The following is a 26,952-nucleotide window of genomic DNA, read 5'->3' on the forward strand; positions in this document are numbered from 1 at the left end:
AGTATAAGAATTATAAATAATGATATTTATTTCTAGCACGTTCACATAAAACATTTAGTTTATTGAAAAATGATCATTACGTCTCAAATCTAAACGTTTCAAAATAATAGAGGTTTTTGAACGCAGTGCGGCGCCCGCGTCGTCCCATTCATTGCGGTCAATTTGGCGTAATGTAATCAATTGCCGAACCAATAAAATAAATCAGACGGGACAGTTTTAATTGATACAGTTCAGTATTAACTGCGAACACCAGAGCGTGCTCGGTTTCAAAGAAATTACAACCAGTTGCGTTATTGTGAAGTTTAGACTTGAGATTGGGTATCAATACTACATTACATTATTTACCCTTTCATCTCTACATGAGTTTCATAAGCTATTTTCTACTTGCTTAAACAAAAATATACCTGTATCGTTTAAATCATTCACCTAATTTACTTTATTGACATAAAATATGACAAATTTTCAAATTCCAGCTTTAAAATATGTCACATGTTAACATCAATCTAAATACCCACTCGTTTGCTAGGATTAATGACATTTTTTTCTAAACGGTCGTAAAATATAAAAATATCCATTAAAAAAAAGGATTCAAAAACAGGGAAGCATTATTTTTACAAATAGCCCTTCGAGCGTGTCAGAAATGTAACACATCGCTTTTCACGTTAAAATACCGACTAACTGCGAATCGAAATATATTTTGGCTTTAAATTCATTCAATATATAAATATTCTAATGAAATCTATTTTTAAAATGAACCAGAGTAATAATGCTAAGTGCTCTAGTTCATTTATACAGGATTCGATATAGGTTTTTAGCGTTTTAATTTTATCATTTGATTTATTTGGAAATGAAACTGAAGTTTAGAATTTTGATATGTCATGTCACAAATACTAACACTGCCGTGATTTCATTCGTTTTTTATTTGATCACCAATGTTAAATATTGTTCAATGAAAAGTTATTCTAATACACCATTAAAGCATTGGATGAATTAAGTCAAGTTGGTTACAAATTACACAGGCAACAGTCAGTTACAATAAAATGCTAATACTGGCCTTTGAGTCCAGGAATGATTTAATTGAGCAAATCGAGTTTGTTTATTTCGTATCAGCACAATTAACGAATACTGGCTCTCATTATCCATTCAAAACGCAATCATAGCAATCCACGTTAGTAAATTTTCAGAGAAAACTTCATAACGGTGTTGACTTTACGCTTGGAAACGTATCGTAATAGCCTTTGTAGTACAAAAAGCGACTGATCCTGCCGAGATCCGCTTTGTACGCCAGTTTGCTTTAGTCAGTTGACAACATAATTATCGACTATGCACCGATGAAATGGCCCGGTTTACTACACTCAAATATACACTTTTCTTTGGAGTATTGATCGGTAATTCCTGTTTGAATTTTTATTGGTTGAATTTTATGAAATGTTGTAAGTAAGTTCGCTTTGTAGCGGACTCAAATAGCTATTTGCGGAGCTCTCAAAATAGATTAGCCCTATATATTTGGGATTTTCATATGCTCACCAATATAAAACTTTTGTAATTATAATATTTGAATTTGACATTCTCGTATGACAAAATTGGTTGTGATCAAATTTTATACTTTAGGTAATTATTTATAAATGGAGGCAAATCATATTTAGTGGTATTATAATTTATTCCCAAAGATAAGCTTAACCAGTTTTGATCTTTATTATAAGAAAATCTGAAATAATTTAATGAAGATTGGTCTGAAGTTATTTAACTGAAATTAACTTTGTCTACAAAAGCTAGGTGGCGTTGAACTGGCTGAAAGTTCCCAGTTCCACTAAGAGATGTCACCAAAATGGAATATTTTGTTAAAAATTGTAAATTTCAAAAATCCTATCTAAAATTTTAAAAATGCTTATGTAAATGATATGTTTTTCTTTTGAAATTAAATTATCAACGGCGTAACATAGTTACAAGTACTATGTTACGCCGGTCAAGTTTTGAGTATCATAATATATTTTTTTAGACGCAAATTTTCTATTTATAAAACTGCATCAAAACGTGGGCTATTTATCAGAATACTATATTTTTTCTTTTTTTCAATTTACAGATAAAATTCGTTTACAAATAAACTCGTGGAAAGCAGATAGTTAATAACAAATTTAAGCACATTAATTATAACATAAAAATAGAAATTTTTGGACTATTCTATCTTCATGAAAAAAATTTAACACATGTGTAATATATTCATATGTATATAGTCATACATAATTTTACTTTAAAAGAAAGAGTACAATCAAGATCCCCTAACTCCCATTTTACAAATTGTAACAATAAAGTGTTGTGTTAACATATTCGGAATGTTTCTGTTGTAGCAATCTGGCGTTAGATCAAAGGTCTATAGTCACGGTTGTGCCGATTAGTGCCGTAACTCAGAATACAATTCGATATAAATCAAATGAAACTACTACCACAGACATCTGCTAAACGATTTTAACCGCAATTTTTTTTTTTACTATTTTAATGTTTTGCTCTTTTCAAAGCTGTTTTTGAATAAAAATAATGTACGTATGAGTTGCAAATACCAGATCACGATTAAATAACAGTTTCAAATAATAATATTGTGACATTCATTTATGAAATATGTCTAAGATATATATTGTATTCAAAACATTGACAAATGTCGTAACATATTTAAACTGTCTTAATGAAGCTGGTAAAGTTGATGAAGAGTAACATAATAAATTGGGGATCTTAAAATAGCATTTTTTTTCTGTCGTGGTAGAATGATTTGGAGCATGGATTCATGATATACGGTAGATTATTTTTTTTTGTTTATATTTCGATGAAAAGCCAGATTTATGTAATAGATAAATAAGTTGAGAATTATTTTATATACGATTGTAATAACAAAATTCATTTGTATTATGTATTCTAATTTTAACTAATTTATTTCATACCATGAGCTTTATATAATATTTTTTGTTGGATGTTAGTCGTTTATACATGGTAAAAATACACTCCGTTATCCTGAAGGCATTCATCATATACAAAAACCCTTTAATTACACCCTGAACAATGATTTGAACATTTTTGCTAACTTAGTGTTTGTAGTAAATAATAAAATTTAAATGAAATTTACTGAAACACAATTCAAGGAGCAGCTGTTTCCGACAATGCACGTGCTTCAAGAAATCATTACTTCTAAAAATTTATACCATTCTTTATTCCATTAGCAGACGATATACTGTAATGCATTCCATACAGTTTTATAAATTAATATATAAACAATAATGTTATTTAATTTTTGTTAATTTATTTATATAATTACATAAAAATACTTTTGTTTATATGTCTTAATATTTACCAAAGACTATAAATTTCATAAATTCAGATGTTTTTTTTAGTATTATAGTATTAGTTTTGCCTTTACCCGAAAACGGCTCAGTTTTTAAGAGCTATTATCTTTTAATAGCATAAGAAAAAACAGATATTATAAGATTTGCCTCAAGTTCTTTATTGAGGTGATTTTTTTTTACTTTCTTCTTGTGTTCTTAATTCAGTAATGTTGGATGATAAAAAAGTCTAATCAAAGAATACAATAATTTAGAACTGTATAATGTTTTATTGATGAATAATATTTAAATTAATACTTTAATCATCAAAGTCACAACAACTCTGAACAGCTTGCTCGATCTGTATTTTTATGAAAATAACTTATTTTCTCTATTAATATTAAAAGTTATCAGTCAGAAATGCTTAACGAGTTTTTAAATTCTTAACATCGCTTGACTAACTACGGCACACAAAAGTACCCGTGAGAAGAACTTTAATTATGAATTTAATTCAGACTAAAATATTCTCCAACTTTCGTATTAAAATAAAATTTTAAGATATTACACATACCTATTCTTTTATCCAAAGCATTTCATTACTAATAAATTATTATATTGAATTATGTATTAATAACATTTTTTTTATTTACAAATTGCAACATGATTGTTATCGTAGCGATGATAAATTTCTGGATATGCTAAAACTTTATTTTTTTTGCATTTTATCACTTTTACACAAAATATGTATCACGAATCATTTTGATTATATATCTCTCGAATAATTTTATTCTATTATCATAACAGCATTACCTCGTGTCGCTATATTTACTAGAGCTTGCAATAAAATCAACAGCCATCACAAATATATGCCCTTGGGGATAACAAGAAGGAAAAAAATGCATTTACACCAAGCTTATTGAGTTTCCAATAACGAGTGGTAAAAAAATCGATTCACAAGATTACCACTTCATAAACTTAATGATCAAAATGTCACTAACTTTAAATCAAACCATATTTTTTATTTTACTTCTAGTTGTAATTTAATTATTGTAGTAGTTTTATAGGATAGGAAATGGGACATAAACTTTTAGAGTCCTTTTATAACATATGGTGTTTAGACTGAATTACTTAATTTATTGTATTAAAAGAAATAAAAACCAATCAGATGATTCTGTTCTTTCTTTTCGTATCCAATTAAGTTAAAAATTAAAGGACAATAGGAAAAGGACTTGTTATAGTATTCCAGAGACAGCTCCACTCTCTAAACCGTATTTTGTAGGCAAGAAACTGAATGACTAACGAAGCAACTAGATCGATTGAGTGGATCGGACGCTGGCTACATACAACGTGACATCACTTGCCTTGCAATCTGACCGACGAATAGAAAAGACCTATCAACCTGAATCTATTGTTCGCATAAAATGGCAACCTACTATTGTTTAGAAGTTCAAAGAAATTGTTTTTGATAAAAAAATACACTATGTTTACAAATAGTATAAAGACATAAACCAAAATAATTACAACTCAGAATGGTAGGATATTTTTGTAAGTCTTAAATGGTGCCATTTGCTATCTCGGTTTTCAAGATGCGCTAAGAGCTCAAAGTTTGTGAGAATTTATTTCATTCTTATGGTACTATTATGCCGTTCTCAGCTACACAACATAAATAATAATGCGAGCGGTTATAGGGTCATTACTTGGGAGCGGGCAGTGACGTTCCAAGCCCCTCCTATCTCTCACGTACTGTGTACACTACTGAGTTATATAAATTAGTATTTCGTGATCTAATTTTATATCACTGAAGTGACGAGCAAATTTTAAAATGCTCAGCTTAATAACAACGTGAAAGAATATTACAATTTCTCAAGCCAGTACAAGGCATATTTAACATCTATACTTAGAACCTTCGAAGTTATTCAGAAGCAACACCAATGCTAAGGGTAGTCCTTAGGTTGCATTAGGTTGCATGAGATTGGTCTTGCATGATTGTCAGAACAAACTTTTCATTTATAATATTGATAGCGTGAATAAATTTCTATTTTCCCATATGTTTTTACAGTGTTCACTGTTGTTTTTTTTTTTCATGTAAAAACATTTTCGAATATAGTACGTAATAATCTTAAGACAGTCTCCCAGGCCGCTATCTGAGCGCTTTACTAACGCCCATTGAGGCCGAGATGAAAGCAGGGTCATTACATGAAACAAAGAAGAAAAGCCGCTCAAACTGCTCATAAATCGTACCGTACTGTTTACCCACGTCAAGGCTTCCTAGGATGCTACCAAAGAAAACGCAGCCTAGTTTGTCAGGAAACGTAGTCTGAAAGAAACCATTTTTCGTGAACGAATAGCCAGTCAGATTAGTTATTTAATTCACTATACGCCATTCAAGTAAAGTCCTCTGTGCTATAACAATACTGCCCTTATGTGGTATTATTGATTTATTCCTACACTATTTTTATTACTACTAACGATATCACCGTCATAAAAAAATCTACAACAGCTATTTTTAACGCTTGCTTTTAATACTGATTTAGATTCGAATATACTGATAGTTTATATGGTATTTTTATATAAAATAACTGCGTTTAGCTAACAAAGTTAAATCATAAAACCAATTGTAACAAAATTGTATCTGTATGTTAAGAGAAGGACGTAAGATATTCATTAGCGTCATAAAGACTATATCGGTCAAATATGATTACTCTTTAGATTATTTATTTAAATACAAGTTAAACTGAATATAATTCATAACTCTCAAAATCCACAAAAGATAAAGCTTACGCTTGTAAAATTTGTACAGAAAAAAAGAAAAAGAAACGAAGAGGCCATTCATCATATCAAAACACCTGTTCCGTTATATTCTAAATATCTTGTTTACAACTTTCCGAGCTTATCGTAAATATATCAGAGCGTCGCACGCCGAGATTCTATCTGATACTTAATTAATGTGACGTATTAAACAAGCCGCCGTACAGTTGGTTGGGCAAACGCCAATATGTTCTTTTTGCTCTACACATGCAATGCAGAACATACTGTCTATCTATGTACCGCGTATTCTCTCTAGGAATGAGACAGCGCATGCAACTGCGACGACCACAAATCAGCAAACGCTTTGCTCTTTCACGGCCGCAAACGATTCTTCGACAAGAAATCGGTATCTATTTCGAACTTGATTACTGAACTATTATCCTATTGTTCCCTTTTGATAGTAACTGCTGACAGTTGAACGTATAATGACAAAGACAAGTTAAGAAAAGATTTTACGCTTAATGTAAAACAGAACAGGGGCTAATTGTGTAGGTTGAAGCTTTTGTTACGGCCGTCTGTATGTAACTACGGAAGTTGAACACGGTCATTACTTGTTTTGTTCGGACTATTCGGGAATTGGTGTTTTGTTTCTAAATCGAATTGTTAGAGATATCTCTCCGCTGTGGGATTTGACTAAACTTTGTTTCCTGATGTTTAATAATGATCTTCACTAGTTACTTTGTCGTACTGATAAGGGGAACTTGAGACATAGTTCAGATCCCTTATTTTTCTAAGGACAAAAATTATATCATATTGATATACAAATGAGACTCTCAAATTCATTTCTGGTGTAGATAATATTGTTTTTAAAATAAAAAATAACCTATTTAAAAACTTTATATCTTAAACATATTAAACTTTGTATTGCTAAGTTCAAAATTCAGTTTAGCAATATATAAAAAAAAACATAATTTTATCCAAAGCACTTTTACCTTTTATAGGCACAACAATGACAAAACATACTATTTTAGCATACATTACTCTTTACAAATACTCAATAAAATAAAATGTAAAAATGTTTTAGCCATTTTAATAAAGTTTTATAATTTAGATATAAAACTATACTTTTTATTCAATAGTATACAGCCATAGTAAAAGAAATTCATGGCGTAGTTCGTAAGGCGTTTTAAAAGTTGTAAAAGAACAGAGCCTTAGAACTCGCAGCGGAAACTTGTACCGATGCAATAAATGGCACGATCAAGCGAACAACTCGGAAAAGAACCAATTTTTATTACTATTCTATGGCGCAATCTAAAGTTATAATGCGTCAAAGATGTATTTATTGTCTCATTTTTAAAATATATCTTGAAAATATTACCAATGAAGTTAGAGATTCCAATTTTATTATGTACATGTGAATAGTTATTTACCATAAATGTAAGAGATACAGTAATTTTATTTCACTCGCCGCGCCCACTCTCCGCCTTGATAATAATGTTACATCAGAAGTGTCATGTTCAAGAAAACGTATCACATAAATGTCGTTGACCTATATCAATGCAAAATTATTAATGCTTGTTACTAAATTATGAATTTATCATGTTTGAAATCAATAAACCCGAAAAGGAGGCTTATAAGTTTGAACAGTTGTAATGGTAATGATAATACTTCCTTAAGTAACGTGGTCTAAAATGCTTATGTTATTGTATGTTAATTGAAAACCTTAAAGTGAACTGGTTATTATGACTAGCACTTTTAAATTTAAAAAAAGAGAATCTTACAAAATAATTTACCGTATTATTTTTAATAGACCGTAAAATAATGGTAATGCCAATGACATAGTCCAAAATAATTCCAATTTCCAATTCTTTTTATATTCCAAATCCGGTACATAAAGAACGACTCGTTTATTATTTATCACGCTTATTTCAGTTGGATTTATGTATATTAATACTAAAAAGCATTATTCTTTTTTCTTTTTTCAAAAACTCTTTATTTTCTGTTCTTTAATTGAATTGAATAACCTTATCACCTTTTGTGGGTAAATAGTGTTAGAAGATTAGTGATGAAAATGTTTAAAAAACGTTAGTAATTATTAATAATATAAAACTAATAAACGACTAAAAACAATGACATAAATGATAAACGATGTCAAACAAATTAAAATCTAAAACTAAACTGGGAAGAATACAATTCAACATCACTGGGAATCTTGTGCAGTAGTTTACAGGAAATAAAAACTGCAATTTTTCATGACGCACATTTTATTTATTCAACTAACAAATACAAAGGCTCTGTGGAAATGTATGTTGTATCAACAAATAGTAGAGGTATAAATAACTACAGACCTTTTTATCGGCCCATTAAAAACGTTTTGATAAGCTTAACTAATCATATTTTGATCGAAGCGTCGTGAATAGCTATTAAGTAATTAAATAGAAAATAACATAACTTAGATTAATATTAATGAGATAATAATAGTAATTTAAATTTTAACCACATTTTAGGCAATTCAGTATCGAAATAAATATGCACAGTTGACAATACAATGACTTTAATCATTTCATTTATTCAACGGCCTCAGAAATAATAACATAAAACATTAGTAGATATTTAACGATAACATTTTTAATATCACTTATATTACAAGTATTTAATTATTATGGAAAATTCTTCCGACAACATTTTTTTTCTGTAAAGATCGTCATAATTTTACTTTATTTTTCGTTTTAACATATATATAAATAAATAACAAACACCACATTGATATCGCATAAACATGTTCAAAGCATTCTAACACACACATATCTATAGCAGGTAGGTATACACTCACACATATAAGTATGTTAAGCATACAAAAACAATGACTTCATGTTACCACAGAATAATATTTAACCATCTGTTTAAAACTAATGTTTTCAACATTCTATCATAAAAGAAAAAACTTACATAAATTCTGAATATTTATCCTTTTTTCCTAAAATAATTGTGACGATGTAATTCCAATCACAAAACTTTAGATAGCTACAATATTTTACTTGTACAAAATGACTTAACTTGATTTTTAGTACAAGAAAAATATAAAATAATCCGTAATGGATTATTTATAAATTATAATATATTTATAACTTATGATACAATATTTTTTTGAATTTTAGCAATAAAAAAAAATATCAGTATACGATAAGGAAACTGTAATGACAGTTTTATTTGTATCAATTTCTTACAAATCTCAGCCTCTTCGTTCCGAAACATTAGAATAAACAACTGGTTAATTAAAGTATGAACTTTGTCTGGATGAAAATTAAATAGGCTTTAACAAATTGGTTTTAAACGAGGGTTCAGGTTTGCGAATTGTACTACTAGAGATATTTTGGAATGTTTTCCTTCTCTATGGTCATTTTCGTGAGGAAAATTATATTTACAGAGCTGTTCTACAGCTTATTGCTTTTAACCTTAAAATTTTTGAAATTAATTTCTTCATAAAACATGATTCCGGTCAAATTATAATAATATATTAAAAAACAAATAAATTGAAAGATTGTTATTAACTCTAAATTGTATGTAACTGTTATAACATAAATAAAATATAAAAATATGCATAACATTATGTTAGAAACCATTTTAGAGTGAAAATCTTTACTTCTATTGAATGTGTTACAAGCTATGCGGGCGATGCGTTCTCTTATTGAAGTTTGAAACAAAACGAGCGTGTCGCATGTAGGCGATGGCTCGTTGAAGCGAAATTATATGCACTCAACAAATACAGCCGACTCTAGCGACGCAACGCCATTTCACCAAATGTTGTACATTGCATGTACCCGATAAATTTTCGCACGCGACTCTCTTGCCAATACCAGGCAATAAATGCACAAAATGAACTCTGATTTAAACATATTCATACGAGTTTTTCATATGTACAAACTTAATGTGGCAATTTGCGTAACATATGCATGTTTCGTATCTTTGATGAAGTAAGATAGCTTGACAGTAAGCGAAAAAAAGTATATGTGCAAGCTATTTCAGGAATAAGAAAATTTTAAATAGAAAAATGTGAATTACGAGCTTGAATATTCTGCGACAATCTGTTGAGTGGTTCTTAAGATGCGAGACAAAAGAAAAACTCACAAAGATGGAACTTGTGAGACCTACTTCCTATTAAGAGGAATCACTGGGTTTCACTAAATCTAAGATTTGTTTTTAACATTTTTAGTCGACTTCAATATAGGACATTCGGAATACGACGGTTCATATTGTTTTTGTTTATTCTCAAACAACGTCGCCGAGACGAATCAATTCTGATAATTATTTTGTATTCCGTAAAGTTTGTCCAATGCAATTATTTTTTAAGTTCAAATGGAAAAGGTCAACTTGAGGAGCGAAACTCTGCGACGACTCCTTTAACGACATGAAATTTCTTTAAATATTATCGGACTTTTGTATTTTTTTTTTTGCGTATGATAATAACAGTTATCAAATTATACTTGATTTTGCAGTAATTTCATTGTAATATAATTCATAAGGTATTGCATGTACTCCATGCTATAAGAAACTCAGCAGCTGTTTCAAATACATCTCTATATTTTAGTTCTGATTAAGTGACGTATGTCTCTAAGAAGTAACATTGAACTTACTTGAAATCTCGAGCCCCATAGATCAATGCTTATTAATAAATAGTCAATTTAATGTTGCTTTGTGAGTTAATTACATATATACTATAGTCAAATATCAGTCTGAAAAAAATATATATGTGTGTGTGTGTGTGTGTGTGTGCGTGTGTGCGTGTGTGCGTGTGTGCGTGTACTCGTATTTTTTCACAATTAATATTTGCTTTTAATATTTGCTTTTTGCTAGTAAAGTATTTTATGATATGAACTCTTCAATAACAATTATAACTTTGTAATATTCACCTAAATAGAATAGTTACATCGTTTTATATTTATTTTTTCAATAATTATTTGATGTGTGTTTTATAGACATCAATATCATTTTCATAATGTTTCCACAACAAAAGAGCGCTAATCAATACAGTCAATACAATCATCTAACCAATCGCATTCAATGACAAGATAGCATGAATTATGTAACAAAGATTATATTTTAATAAAGATGACAATTGTTAAAACTAATTTCCGATTATTGATATTATCTTATATCTATTTACATGAAACTGAGGTTAAACATTATTACAGCTTTATAAATCTGTTACGCTTTTTAGTGATGTTTGTTCAACTGTTGAGAATACATTAGAAACATCTAACAAATCTCTGTGGTTTTATCACCTATAATTAGAATGGTAGTGGTTGAAGTCCTATGTTTATATTAAATAAATATACAAAGTTTCCTTAATACTCCCCATACATACATACATTTAAATTTCTGCACGACAGTTAAACCTATTCGCTTATACTTTGAATTTTTTATTTAATTTTCGCACTCATGGGCACATGTAAAACCGTCCCTATCAACATTTGCATGTTTCCTTTGGGAACCGTAGCGTCCAAAATTGAAAAAGTAGTTACCAAAATGGCTGCAAACATATTTTTATTAAAAAACGAAGCGCAATACAGTATTCGCTATAAAAATTAAATTAATAAAAACAACGGGCTATGCTGATCTTATCTCGGAATCACTTGGCAGCTTGCAGTCTAGCAGGCTTTCGTAGGAGCCGGTCGAGGGGTGAGAAGTGTCTTTCCAATTATGAAAATAATAAGACATCATAAGAAGTGCCATCTATGCCTTTTTATCAACACTGAAGACAATTCTTTAGTAAGCAAATCTTTTTTTGTCTATAAGCAAAATCTCTAACGAAAATCAGTTTAACCAGCTATACTAGCTAATATTTATAGAATTATTAAAATGAAATCAAAAAAATTTACTGTGAAATTACCATCCAGTTCCATTGTCTCTATAATTGAATTGGAAACCAATATACACAATTTAATTATCACGTCACATTTCAAACGGACTAATAAACTAAACAGTTAATTTTGAAAAAGGTAGAATTGAAAATATGCTAAACGAATGCAAATACAGTTATATCTGACCCCTTTAACCCAGCCTCTCCCGAGCAAAACAACTCGTCATAAATATTGCCAAACCGCAGTAGGATAGAATCGAATATGAGGGAGAATAAAAAAATATTAAAATTTGAACGGTCGCAATCCCGGCTATCGCTATCAAAGCACGTCCAATCAAAACGAGACGTGACAATGAATCAAAACTTTTCCGATTCTGTGAATAGCTCCCTAACTTATTGGCGATTCTTTATTTGTTGATTGCTGTTTGACACCTCTGGACTGAATTATGTGGTATTTTTATTTAATTAACTTGTACTTTGCATCACGTTTATCTGCAGGTCGACCGGACAGGGGTGTAATACAATGAAGATAATACACGGGGCCTCGCTCGCTTCCCTTTTCAGTAGAGCGGTATTTTCGTTTTGGACTTTGCTTTTTAATTTATGAAATTTAATTTACAAATTTAGTCCACCAAGCTTTAGTTACAAAACTCGCTAAATATCTTTAATTGAAAGTAACTGCAGTAAATACGGGCCCAGCAGAATTCGCTTCGTAGAATTGCGAAAGATAAGACGATAATAATTCTTCGCAAAATGTCATGAAAGTTAATAACTGATAAAAGTTTCGTCCCTTTCCTAAATTTTAATAGAGATTTAATTTTTGCAAGTTTCCTATTCCGAACTGATAAAAGAACTATTTCCCACAGGGAAAACCCATTCTGTGTCTGATTTGTAATACTTCACTACTCTACGTAAAAAATAATAATTTAACAGAATTAGAGGACTAACGAGTCCAAGTTATTACTATATATATATACTTTTAACACTTTTATTTATGCGAAAATTATCTTAGAACTATCATATATGACAAAACTTCAATTAAATATTGTTAATTATTTACATGTAAAATATTTTAAATTTTCATTGCTGATAACCGGCTCACAAGATGTTATGCGCGTAGCACGCAAGTTTGTAATTGAAAAAGTTCCCGTCGTTTTTAACGTAAAGCCTTTATTTGCTTTTCAATTTATTTCACCGGTTCTTGTATGTTGTACGTGTAATATCTGGGGCAAGTTTGTTTATTGAAAATTTAAATTTTTACCTACAAGCCTATAGTACTTTGGTGGTTAAAATTTTATATTATTTTCTACAAATATGCTAAAAAAAGTAAAGATATTTTATTATTAGAAAAGAAATCTTTTCATAAATTACGAAAGTATTAAAATCAGATAAGTTCATTGAAAATAAACTGTGAAAATTATAACAACAAAACGATGTACGACAAAAAATATCCTAATTAATTCTAACAACAGTCTGTTAACGTTATAAAACGATAAGCATACTTTAATAATATAAATGCAGAGTGAAAACATTCAGCATTATTTATTGATAGGGACATCATAGGGCCCTGTTATTAGCGCATAAGTTTTTATTAGCGGTGTGGCACACCATAGCATAATAAACACCACGTGTACAGAACATATGACATAATAATGTGTTGCTGCCCTAATCACTGGTAAATACACGAAAATGAATGTCTAGAATGTATCTAGAAAGCGCCCAACAAGCATTTATACAACTTATGTTAGAGCCTCTGCATCTACGACATCATACGACGTGAAAAGAAATGAAATCGTTCGAAGCGTCAGAGATTTTTATTATTTATGTAAATTTAAGGTGGCAAAACGTTTTAATTTTTGATGTACGCAAAATGTCTTGAATTAAATAAATTTCCTTGCTTTGAGAAAATAACATATAATGTTTATTTTCTGTGCTAATCACATTGGAAAGGCGTATTTTGGGTTCTACGTAGCGTTATCCGGTTAGTAAAAGGGCCATCGACATTTTATTGCGCTGTAATTCAATCTTTAGAACTATCTCGCCGGATAAAGGTGGGAATCAGCAAAAGTAACGTCAGCAGAATCAGTGAAATTCATTGTCCGCCATCCGAGCGGAACAAAGTGAACTGCGGGCATCCGCGAAATGACATTCGTTTTCATCGGAACTGCGTTGCCCGCGATACTTAATTGCTCTATTGTTAATTACGTAACGTTTCAACGTACACCGCATTGCATTGTGACTAATTCGCATGAGACCGCTATTAATTATAAGTTTTAATATCGGCAGCTGCGGAGCAATTGCATTTCCAGCGGTCAAAATCGTCTACATTGCTTTACGCTTTGTTGGCTATTCCGGGGATATTAAACCTTCACATTTCGCGTTTATTCACAAAGAAGCATTTTGATTTGACTTGAAGCGCAATATTTAGATTCGCTGGAAGTCCTATATATATAGTTTTATTTTATTCCAAATTATTGTCTTCCCATGACCAATCAATTGAAATTAATCTTGTACAAGATAACAAGAGAACAACAGCTGTGCAGACCTTAATATAGTTAATCAAAATTTTATTAACACGGTTATAAATAAGTGAAGTCCAAACATCATATGCAATTACACCTACTGACTGTAACAGTAAATAATAAATAGTACAATTTAAAGGTAAATAACGTCACAGAGCTCTTCACGGTAAATTCGTCTCAGTCAACTGATTGAGAAATTACAAATGCAACGATTAGTTTAAAACGAAAACGGCTCATCATTTATCTTGGCAGGACAATCCGATTGGTTACAGCCTAGGTTGAGTAAGATTATTTATAACGAGGTAATTACGTCCCGTTCCGTGCCACAGAAGACGTTCACCGCCGTCACTAGTGCGTCATAGTGCTACGTCAAACCCGTATGAATTTAATGATTACAGTCCGCACTTTGTGAGACGCTTCCTAGTGCGTGTGCATTCCATTCATCAAGTCGCTTTGTGTTCTAATTTCAAACAGTTGCTTACAGTCCGCAATAATGAAGCGAGATATATTTTAATAAATTGATAAAACGTGATAAATTTATAACAGATTTCGTTCATATTTCAATTGTGTGCAAAAGCCATTAAAATGCGGGATAATAAAGTTTTAATTTGTAAAGTTCCCAGAGACCGCGTCTGTCCATTTCGAAGTGGGCTATTTTTAAAATTTCCCAAATTGAATATTAAAAAATATTTACCCGGACTGAGTGGTCTTGTTAGCTACAACAATTACCAAATAAAGTTACAATTACACATTCAACGTGTTCATTTAAATGTTTTATTAATATATAGGACGCTCTAGGAACTGACATTTAGAATCCTAAACATGAAATTTTAATTAAAACCTATACCATAATGCTAAGGATACATTAGTTTACTTCTTTAATAATTTACTATTAAATTACATATACCATTTCTAAATAAATAAAGTCTCGAAGCGTAGAAACGAAGCACTTCGGAAAATACCTCATGAAATAAATAACAGCATTGCCCTTTGAACTATTACCAATATCTACCAAGAAATTGGTATATCGTGTATGCAATAAATAATAAAGTCGGATCGATTTCACCAACGCTTTATAAATAAATAAGTACAAATGGTAGGTGCTTTGGTAGGGAATTAGGCTCACTCAATATAACACAAATTGCTGAACCATGTAACTGCCGTGTTTATTATTGGGGTGATTTCTAGCAATAGTTATGTTACGGAGTGCTCGCAGCGGGTGATATCGAATAATATATTAAAGAAATTTTATTTTTAAATTATAAGTTTTATTATATGTTAGAAGTGTTTTCAATGAAGAAGATTGTATTTTAATATTGACGTAACGGCTTCTTTCTGATTATCCTAAGGCTACGTTCCCGTGGGTTACATACCTTAAAACGCGAAACTGAATGTTTGATGAGTAAATTAATTACATCAGAAAAGACTATTAGAGCGGTTAATTTCTCTCATATTCAATAACTCAGTAAAAAATTATTGTTTCACTTAAGTTATATTATATATATCTGTTTATAAATAGTTATCCAAAACTGTATAATATTTTAGAGTAATAATTTTTAATTAATTATTTAAGAGTTAATATAAACAAGAAGGGTGCATTTTGCTGACCATTATAATTTTTCAGTCACTTATTAAAGGAAAAATAACTGCTATAACAGTTACTTTTCCTTAAATAAATATGTACTATAGTGAACATCTTCATTAATTTTATAAGAAGAAAAAAATAAACCTACATATATACTAAAGGTGGTCGGTCCTATAGCCATTTATTGCCGTGTGATTTCTTCGAGATAATAAGCTTCAAATAAATAAATGGTTATTGCAAAACATAATAATAAAAAATCATTATCATCGTAACAAGAGTCTTTGCAGACTCGTCGTGGTCATCACGTATCACTGATCCGTGTACATGATGACTATCTTGGTAATATAGTTGCAGTGGTTTCCCCTTGCATTCTGCACCAGCACTTTTTGGGGCTATGTAGACACAAGGCTTGTTGTAGCCTCTTTTGTATACAATAAAACGTTAATAAACAATAAGGCGTTCATAAATTAACAAAAATTATTAATAATGTAGATACGTTTATTATCTAAAACATATAGTTATAAACATGAATAATTGGTACATATCTAAAATATAATAGTAACATAAAGTTAACAAAAAAAAAATGTAATAAAATTACAAAAACACATTGAAACACCACATGGTTATGGTTACCACAAGTAGAGTCACAGTACAAAATATATACAGTACTTTAACATAAAATTAAAAGATTTATGAATGAAAAACTGCAAGCGTTCCGTATTTAGTATCATGACGCAAAATTTGGTAAGCTTACAGGTTATTATGAATCATTCCTTTTTTTTTAAATCTCCCTCTGTTATACCCTGCTATTGATCATAAGGCAAACCTTATCAAACCTGTCAGTTTTAGTAAGATTCTGAACATGACGCAGACTAATATTCATTGGCCCTAATGAATGCATGCTAGTTTCATTATCCACCTTAGAGTAATTCCAATATTTTCTATATAAAGGTGTTATATTTAATGTATTTGATTTAAAAACGCCACATTAATGTTTACGAAACATATATCGATGTTAGAACAAATTCCTAAATAGAATATACTGCTACAATTTTGACATGACTATATCATGATAGGAATACAGCGTGTAAACCATTTGATAACTTGTTCCCATTTTTGGATGAGACATAATATTAATTTAATCTATTAAAATCTCAAAATATTTCAAATTCTTTAACATAAACATACGCACTTATTATGTATATTTGCATAGAAGATATTTATCCCATCATGTTTTCAAGATTTTTTTTACGAACGCATACATCATAGCAAAGAAAAACATCTCATCCAACAAATATGGGGATCAATTGTAATGTAATGCTTTACTTGAACGTTATTGAAAGAAAAATGTTAAGATGATATGCATTCTGTCTTCATTTATTCAAAACTGCTGTATTTATGACTTGCTGCGACTGAATAGTACTAAATAAGAATTCAAAAAATTAAAACATTCTATTGCAACTCGGAGCTTGTCCTATAAAGTGATATGGCTAGAATATTTTACAAAACTTTCATTCAGTTCTTACTTTTTTATATAAAAGTGTATCTGAATATCTAAACTGATATGTTTCACGAAAAACAACGAAATTCAACAAACGATTATTAAAATTTCATTGGTTTCAAATGAAAGATGTATATTATAACTATAGTAGGTATCGTTCTTGATGTGAGACACAAACAATATTAAAATTCCGTAAAAATAATACTTTGACTTAAGTTAAAATGTCGTTCACAGAGCAAATTAGAAATAAAAAACAAACCTAACAAAATCACACGAATAGAGTGAGTAACGACCGTGAAAATATACATACGAATCGAAGAGAAAAGTCATCTGTTTTCATCTAAGAACAACAGCTTCCTTTTACCTGACACAGCAATCTTAAGACTGCAAGTCCCCGATATTGCAAAGACGTGCTCAAGATGCAAAACCGCAACCAAAGGTAGACGTATGTCCCATACGACATGCCATCATCATAAATAATGTACTACCAACCGCACCTGAATAATTCAACGTTGACGGCCACTTTATTAAATTTGTTGTTTTATGAAAATAACCGCGTCGTTCCCCAACAAATTAATAAAAAGGCTATATTATCATAAGAGAATTGAAAAATCATAATGTGTTAGAATTTTTTTCAATAAAACTCATCTAATTCACATTTATATTTTTAAAGATAAAATTTCTGTTAAATGAGAATTGCTATGTAAAAATTTAAACTAACAATATTATAGCGACATAATTAAGTTTTACAAATTATATTAACCCATTAGGTACTTGTAATATATGCATGTATTCTAAATTGCATTAACACATTATAGAGTATTGAATTAGCATTAAATCAAATTAAACCTTCGTTAACATCAGTTTATACTGATTATTTCTAGGCAATTATTTAAAATAGGAAAAAAATAATAATAAATATATTTACTATTAATCCCAAATAAAATTTTACATTCATTAAATTATTAAAATTTTTATCCGTAATTATAAATGATAAAAAGCTCTCCCAGTATAATAAGAACGCAGTTATAGCGGAGCATTTCAATTTATTACTTTAATCTCTAAAGAAGTGAAAAAACTCCTATTGAAACTTGAAGCAGATGGTCCGAGCTACGTAATACAAGCTCGTTGGTGAATCTCTACATCGCATCTACAAAGTGAATAATGAAGAAAACGTTGACTCCAGTGTAATTTTGGCATAGAATTGAAGTAACTTTTGATGCTACTTTAATGAATGCATCGCAAACTTTCCCGCTGACTTGCAATTTTCAATTTTCAGGCTACATTTCTTGTTTTTCATTAGGGAATCGGCACCGCAACAGATTTCATTATAAAATAATTACACAAGTTCAGTTTTGTTGAGTTTGAAATTATTGTGTAAATATAAAAGTTTCGGTTGAATGCGCCACCATTTTCAATTCAATATTCACAAAATTTTTAACAATTATTTTTAAAAATTTTCAGTTTCGGAATTTGTATGACATGCAATACATTTTTTCGCTGTAATTTTATGCATCCGTTATTACTTATTGAAAATGAACCTTAGTAGTTACTTGTCTAAATCAGGTATCTGAGTATCTGACTTTTAAAAATAGCGCCATCTGTCTCATAGCAATTGAAACTCGTTAATGCCTGCGGTTGATAAAGTTTGGATACAATGATGCAGGTGCATTCTCAGTTTAAACTGCTATCAATAATAAAACTATCGCAGTTTAAACTTATTTCTTTAAATTGTCGCACTTTAAACTTCCGTTATTTAAGTGTTCATACAATTTGCAGGCTGTAATATAATTTAAAATGTAAATTGAAATAAATAGCATATAAATAATAGTATAATATTCGAAATGTCAAAAGTTCTAAATCTATATGACAATAAATAACAACCACTTAGAACATTAATATATATCACAAAACTAGTGTTTTAGAGACAATAGTTAGCAATTAGATTATTGTTGAAAAACTTTACAATCATTCTTATATCGACATTATTTTTTATTTAAAAGTTAAACGGAATGCATAAATGTCTATTATACATGCCATATTCCTACTTAAATAATAATAGACAAAACATAAAATTGGTATGTATGTTATGAAAACTAGTCATTATCTATTTCTTATAATACAAGTATAATATTTTTCTGTATAAATTTTCTTTATAAACAAAGAAAAACTAAGAAATCTTTAGTACAACTAAAAAAATTAAGGCCTCAAAGCAATATTTCATTTTGTTGTTTTCGTACAAAATCATTAAAATAAATTTATAAATTTATAAATTTACATTAAAATTAAACACGATTTATTAAAAACAATTATTACTCACTGAACTACTAACTGGGAAATGTAAAAATAAACTTGTAAAAGGAGATTCAAAGTGAACAATCGAGGGAGCGTGGTTAAGCCAATGCTCTATAAGGGGCTGTCAAAGATTTTTTAAGTGTCTTCGAACAGTGAATAGCTGTATAGCTGCCACTTGCACACGAAGCCCGTTCGTTCTTATGCTCAAGTGTAAGGATTTTCCCCCTTTGTGCTACAGATTGAACCTAAAACTTAACCCTAAGAGGTCATGCGGAGTTGCAAAATAAAATTCCCATTTAAAATTAACTTAACTTCCTTTGAGAATGTTTTATTTAGGATTTGAATTACCAATACGTTAAAATTCTATTCTTGTTGAAACTTTAAAATAACAAAATAGTGAAACCTTTTTTCTGTGGAATGAAAAGAGTTATTCGAATTTTGAAACAAACAACATTTAAATTTTGAATTCCGTAAATCCTAGAAGAGGAACTGGGTCATCGGGGTCGAGTGCTACAATCCCTTGCGAAGCACTCCTTGTCACTTTGAACCTGATCATGCACTACTTACCATCACTACCGATACCAACGATATGAAAATTATGATCGATGAATATCGCATCAGCCTTAAAGTACCACTCATGTTCATAAAGACTTGACATTCTAAATTTAATAATTAAATAAAAATCTGAACATGATAAGCGAATTTGTGATAGTTAATATCATGATTATAAAATATTATTAAAACAATTCACTGATTTATAAGTAATGTCGTATTAATTAATATTTTATTCTTAACCCTCCCTCTCCACAGATGCTGAATACTAAGCGCCGTGAATATATAATCGTATTCTAACTACCAATAAATCAGCAAGCCATATCCTACGTCCCAACTCCAACTGCAATTAAGACTAGTAGCAGCAGGCAGAAACGAACAGTACTCTTCAATCAACGAATCAATCTACAATCGAATGGTCGCCACTTGGAAGCGACAGCCCAGCAAATTTATTGCTCCGGATGGGAGTTTTCAAATTTGATGCCTGTTGATCTTTAAATTATATAATGAAATATAACAACTGAAATGAATTCAAATATGTTCATCCATTATCTAAAACAAATGAACATAACCAACGGTCTATTACGTTTGTTAATTATTTTAATTAATTGTTGAAAGTTCTGACACTTTATTTGTTACTAATGGTTGTAGAAATTAAAACTTAGATAATACGAAGGTTTAAAGTGAACATTATATATACACAAACAAGCAACGTTTGATATATTTAAAAGGAAAATGGGAACAAAGTAAAAAACAAAGGTGAAAATGATGCTAGAGCTTACATCGTTTCCAACTCATTATGAGTTTTGTTAGCACTTAAACCTGGTTAAGGTGTAGTGTGATTAAGTTGAACAGACGTTGGCCCGACTGCCAAAACCACTTCAGACGCGACTGCACGTAATATATATGTTTGGCAATAGTCATTTAAAAGTTAAGGCACTTGACATATAATTATTTGCATATCGTTATATACAAATTTTACTTCATTAAATAATAAAATTATTGTTTTATTAATTTTTTTCAACCAATTTTCAACATAAGGTCTATGATACGAGAGGATATATTAAAAAAAAGTAAATTGCCTACTTTGTTAAGACAAAATTACAGATTAATTATGTTGCAATTTTTTATCGTCAGACATAAAATAATATAGTTTATAATTTATTTTCAGCACATAACATCTGTTTAATTATTAAATTTACTCTGCTTCACTTAAGTATTCAGAATCGTATAGTATTGTTTGTTTAATACCGATGTTCTCAAGATTACATTATTTGCCACTTAACCATCCACGCGCTGTTTGCAAAATTTAACAATGTAATGATAAATTAATTATATATTTAATTATGATTAAAGTTATATAATATACATTGAAACAATTTTCGATTTCGTTCAATTGCTGAACAGCCGAGACATTAAATCGCTTGAATAAAAATAAAGGTAAAAGTTAATCTTATTTTATTTCATTATTCCAATGCAAAAAATTCCCATTGTTTCCCTTTACAGTATTTTACTATCTAAACCTCATGCGGAAATAAATAAATTCGCCAAATAAAGCATTAGATGTTTCTGAAGTCACGTGACGGCGAAAAGGGGCCAACAAATCTCAAGGAACCGCTTGTCCCCGTATCTTTCGGCGATTTACCTGAAAATAAAAAACAATTGCGTTAATTTACGGCTCTGGACTTATGCCAAACATTTCAAACAGTCGTCTAAGTTGGTCTAGAAACAAAATGAATGAAAGGAGTGGACGTTTTAAGGCTCACTGATCGGTTATCGGGCTTAGGTGAGAATAGATAATATAAAACTCATTTATAAACTGTCATCGTGACGACAGAGGCGTGCCAAGGCGTTTTCCAATAAGCTCATTTATCAAAGGGGCTGACGTAATGAGACGCATTTTAACTATACAACCCAAATAATTTAAATTCATTATAATAATTTTCAAAGCATACATTTTTTATGAATACATTTTAGACGAAAAATTTTGAATTATTTTTTGTTTCATATATAAAAAAAAATTCCACATGATAGCGTTAATAAATATCATAAAAGAATGTTTTGATATCCAGGCAGTGACAATCGACACACAATGCCGAGGATATTAGTACGGGCGAGTTAATTTAAGAAGCACTTGCCGATCGGTTTTAGACATAAGAAAATAACGAGGAAATAGCCCCAGTCACATGATGATCGCGGCAGCCAACTGTGCTAGCGCTCGATGACGTGTGCGTCAGAATTTAAATATAAAATGTTAGAAAAAATAACAATATGCGTGTTTGAATTGAAAGAGAAAAAAAAGCATTTTACATCGCAGCAGTGACATAATTCTTATCAATGATGCGTTACGTCGCTAATTAGACAGTCTAAATTCCGTCCGGACGGACCGGTGATTAGTATTTAATTTACAGTTAACTTGTGAATCTTAACATCAAAGTGGCAGTTACTTTGGGATTTCGAACTCAATTTAATATTTGAATTACAGCTATAACAACATAATTTGTGTGAGACGGATTGATGAGATGCAAACTGCAGTATAATGTTAACATTAAACATATTATATAATATGAGTAAAATTTTGTTTTAATGACGTCCTTCGTTTTAATATTATTTGCACTTGTTTATATGTCAAGTTTTTATATATATTTGGACATCCCTTGGCGTCTTGAATTTGTACGTGAATTAATTAAAAAAAATAAAAATTAATTCATATCTATTATGAAGTCCATTTTCTACGAAAAATAATTGACCATTAAAATTAAACCGTCGCTCTTATAAATTCTCGCATAAACCTGAATATGTTCAATCAGCTACTGAATTGAAATGAATTGATTTATTTTACGGCGATGATCTAAGATTTTATACAGAAATAATATATATAATTTGAATAAATTCAAATGTTTCTTATGACATCTGGATGACAGTGACGCATTTTAATTTTGTCATTAAGATTTTCGACAACACCTCTGACTTTTTTTTGTAATTTTTGCTATAAAAAGTTAGACTAACAATAGATTCATCACAAATCTTATTTTATTACTTTGTATGAATAAACTTACCTACTAACATTTTTAAACAAATATTCTTAAAACGTTTTTTTCTTTTTCTAAGGAGTTTTTTTTTTATTTTATCAAACGAATAATTCGTCACTTTAAGATTACCTTATGTCTTGCGATGATCAAATCTCAATAATCTGGTGTATTTTGAAATTCCTAACATTGACTAATTAAATTAATTAATAATTCACGACAATTATTAGTAGCGCAAATTAGTAATTAATTATATCGACGGCTTAGAAATAGATATAGCGATATTTAGTGCTTTACTGTTTTAAAAACTAGCTCTATATTTACTTAAACCCACAAACCGCTATATTACAATGTCAAAGAATAAAAAAAATGTTTTCATTAAAAACAAATAGAAGTATATTTTAAAAATAATATCTACATACGATAACAATTCAAATAATACCTATTCTTATATGGGATTTGGAATGATGAATATTTATTTCAAGCATTCGTTTATCAACAGTAAAGGTTATGGGGTACCACTACAATTATCTCCGGGCAACAAAAAGAGATTAGGATTTAATCCTATCATAATATAATGCCTTCTGAAACTCCAACAAAGCATATCATATCCCTAAAATATACGATATTTTATTATGGAATTACGTATTGATATATTCAGTCATTTACACTTATTGTATTCGGACTCTTTTCTTTGATATTGTTTTTCTAAATCCGCTACACTCAATTTTATACGTTTAATGTTAATTCTTATATTGTTCCAAGTGAATACTGTTGTTTTTATTTTTTATATTGTTTACATTGATACAATGGAATAAATTTATTTTATATTACAATATAATATAAGGTTATATTTACATTATATACCCATGGCGATTAAAAAGGGCTCATTTAGAATATATGGTCTGATGGCCAATAAAATATCAGAAGTATCTGATACTTTATTATTTAATATTTTGCTTATTATATTAAAAGCAATTGCTTTAAATATTCAGCAGATATTGTTACTGGTTTATACATTCATTTACATTTACGTGTGATATTTATTTATTCATTGTTTTTGGTAAATAATATTTTATTATCTTCCGGAGCCTTAATGAAAACACTATGGAGCTTCTACTTTATTTTGGAAGTGATTGTTTACGTCATATTAGATAGCTTTTAAGTAATTTGTGTCACCCCAGAAGGTAAATAGGAATACGGCTAGCAATTATGACACTAGAAGAAGGAAAAGGCATCTGTCTAAAGACTTGGAATCACGAGTGGAATGGTGGTACTACCACAGTACAACCAGTCCAAATATAGTAACAGTAGCTCGTGGATTTTAGCTAGGCGCTACGGCTTACGGGATTAAAACGTTAATTCAATACATGAATTTTATACAGAATTCGAAAACTAAAAATATATATAAAAAATTGTAAACAAAAAATAATGCTTTGTTCTCTTATACTCATGACTTTTCATTGTAATGAAAATGCATACTTTTGTCAATAAAATTTTTATTAAAAATAGATTTCTAGAAATTCCAGAAATCAATGATAACCATACCGTTTAAAAAGCAACACTTTTTAATTCTAAATCTTATCAATTTTAAGTTACAAATAGGAACACTAACAAAAATAATCTCACGATCACCAAGTCTACAATTATAACGTATTTGTTTGAACACTAAACGTTTTTGATGTAAAAATTAAAAACTCGTCCCGTAATTCAATGACAATTTTTCTGTAATTTATTTATGACATGCACACGCAAATTATCGACGTCGCGTGCAAAGGACATGTGAATGGAAACGAACCACTTACGCCGATTGTGTAATGATTGTCATTGTTGTGTTATCACATGTTATTATAGTAAGATTAATTTAGATATGCCTTTATTAATCCGTGTATGCTTTCCCACGCCATGACAGCATTTAAAAATATATAATGTGAAAGGAGCCCTTATTTTTGACACGAAACCGTTTTCTTTAAACATATTTTGGAATATTTTATAGTAAATAAAAAAAAATGTGATTATATTTATATTATTTTAAGACTCGTGGTTTTCTTCTTTTTATTTGTATATTCATTATTTTTCTTAAATTTAAATACCGCTGTGGAAATTATTCGTCGTGAAAATGTTCGTGAAGTTAGATTCTCGTAAACGATGCGAGGGATTTCATTTCAGTACCCTAAATCGATCAGGGGTGTAAATTAAGCGAAGTTAGAACCTAGCCCTCATTAACTGAAGGGTTAAGTCACATAATTAATGCAGGCATGGTTGGCATTCGATCCTTCTTTGCGTAGTAACTTACAATACAAAGTACATAGATAATAAAACTAACTACTCTTTATTTAAATGAAACTAGATCTCATTACTGTTTATTTATTCAAACAGGCGTTGATCATGTATTCAATGTGAAATAAAGGATGCGTGATAGAATGGTCACACTGTAATTTATTTTGCTCGAAAATTTATCAACTCAAAATCATTTATGTCGTTTGCACCACTTGTCAGTGTAAGTATAAAATAATGATTCAGATTAAAATATACGGACACGCTCGAAGGATGAGCCATAAAGTTGTTGGATAGCGCGGATAAAAAAAATTCCAAAACTACACTAAAGCGAAATTCATAACGCGCTTAGCAGTTTGCTTCACCTGTCTCGTTAAACTTCGGAATTTTTAAATTAAATTCTGAATACCCCAGTCAACAAAGTTGAGAATTCTTAAAATACGTTATCGTAATTAATCTTTCGCTTTAATAAACACACAAAAGAGAAAGAAACTCGGCTTATGCGTTATAAATGGTGGGATAGCGGTAAATCTTGTAATTAATGCAGGTGCCCGCGCGACCTGGGACCCTCAATTATCGGATGTTCAATTTCTATTACAGGTTACAGGATATTATTTCATTATGAATCCACTAAGAGCCCTTACGCTGTGAAAGGGAATTGTTAAGAATTTAATTATTAATCTTCTTTTGGTTGACGACTTATATGAGTTTTTAAGTAATGTACCAGATATATCGCAGAAGTGGAACGATATGTCTTAATTTTGTTTATTTAATATAAATTGTAATAATAATAGAATGATCATATGACATTTGTTATCACAATCATTATTACACCCAAATAGAAATTTTAATAATGTGTGTTTCAAATTTTCGCTTTTTTTTAAATTTTATTTAATAATATGTATGTATGAATAATATTGGTATTGGTAGGTTACGTCATATCATATCTTACGTGGGCCGTAGCCAACGTCAGTGTGGTAGGACACCAAACGCACTTCTGGAGTACATTATTGATTTTCCCGCCCGGTAGGCGGAGCCAGATTCGTGCGAAAGGGATCACATGATTGCCTCCTCATTAAAACAGAAGAGAAGCCTCCATTTCTCTTGTTGCTTATTCTAATTAAGGACGTACCTATTAACCAACTTTTAAAAATATAAAAGGGCCACGAAAAATGCCCTTGAGAGGATCCCAGACGTACATGTCACTATTGAAGAGTTTACGTACTAAAACTTAAATTCCTTTTGCAAAATCCAAATTATTAAAAAGGAATGAAT

At 30.0% G+C, this 26,952-nt stretch overlaps 1 protein-coding gene and 1 long non-coding RNA gene across 3 annotated transcripts in view; one reads left to right on the forward strand and one right to left on the reverse strand.

Moving 5' to 3' along the window:
* LOC116767645 (RNA-binding protein Musashi homolog Rbp6) overlaps positions 1-26,952 on the reverse strand; it is a 318,370-nt gene that overhangs the window by 240,337 nt on the left and 51,081 nt on the right. The window lies entirely within an intron of this gene.
* Positions 22,105-22,947, forward strand: LOC133320176 (uncharacterized). The gene is made up of 2 exons (XR_009753619.1): positions 22,105-22,157; positions 22,444-22,947. It is a non-coding gene; the product is annotated as an uncharacterized LOC133320176 (long non-coding RNA).

Source organism: Danaus plexippus, assembly GCF_018135715.1.
Source record: "Danaus plexippus chromosome 9 unlocalized genomic scaffold, MEX_DaPlex mxdp_26, whole genome shotgun sequence".
NCBI lineage: Eukaryota > Metazoa > Arthropoda > Insecta > Lepidoptera > Nymphalidae > Danaus > Danaus plexippus.